The sequence below is a fragment of the Nicotiana attenuata genome, unplaced genomic scaffold, assembly GCF_001879085.1.
Source record: "Nicotiana attenuata strain UT unplaced genomic scaffold, NIATTr2, whole genome shotgun sequence".
NCBI classification, from domain to species: Eukaryota; Viridiplantae; Streptophyta; class Magnoliopsida; order Solanales; family Solanaceae; genus Nicotiana; species Nicotiana attenuata.
Genome location: NW_017676165.1, coordinates 31,324 through 32,292, shown reverse-complemented (window position 1 = coordinate 32,292; position 969 = coordinate 31,324).

Here is a 969-nt window from a genome sequence, read left to right as displayed (position 1 = left end):
AAATTTACTGCTCCGTCGAAAACATCCTCCAACCATCATAGGATTCTGCAATATTTCCTCCTATGAAAGATACCTCTTCATCAGGAAAATACGTCTTTAGAGGCTCGTATTCTCCATCCACGGGATTTTCGGCAAGATGATCTGCCAGTGCCTGTCCTTTGATTTCCTTCTGAGTCACGTAAACGATGTCGAATTCACTCAACAGGATTTGCCACGTGGCTAGTTTGCCAGTGGGCATGGGCTTCCGAAAGATATATTTCAGCGGATCCATTCTTGATATGAGGTGAGTGGTATAGGCACAGAAATAATGCCTCAACTTTTGAGCTACCCAAGTCAAAGCACAACAGGTACGTTCTAATAGAGAGTAACGGGGCCTCGTATGGAGTGAACTTCTTGCTGAGGTAATAGATGGCTTGCTCCTTTCTCCCTGTTTCGTCGTGTTGCCCCAGAACACAACCGAATGCTCCATCCAATACACGTCCCTGACAAGAATAAGGTAAATTTTAATAATTTAACTTGGGATTGGAGGAACGAGATTGTTGCTTTTTTGCAATATGGAACCATTCCTGATGATAAGAAAAAACGCCCATGCACTTCGCAAAAATGCTGCTCGCTACTGTTTAAATCAAGGCAACTTATATCGTAAAATGTTCGGTGGCCCCTTAGCTAGATGCCTCGGTCCTTCTACAAACAGAATACATGATGAGGGAAACAAACGAGGGGCATTGTGGAAATCACGCTGGAGGAAGATCATTGGTAAGAACCTTAATCAGGGCAGGTTACTATTGGCCAAAAATGGAAGAAGAAGCGGAAAGTTTCGTGGCCAAATGTGATAAATGTCAAAGGTACGGTAACAACATGCATAGACCTGCGGAATTATAACATCCATTCATAGCACCATGGCCATTCATGAAGTGGGGAATGGATATCGTGGGTCCATTACCACAAGCAAAAGGACAGGTAAAATTT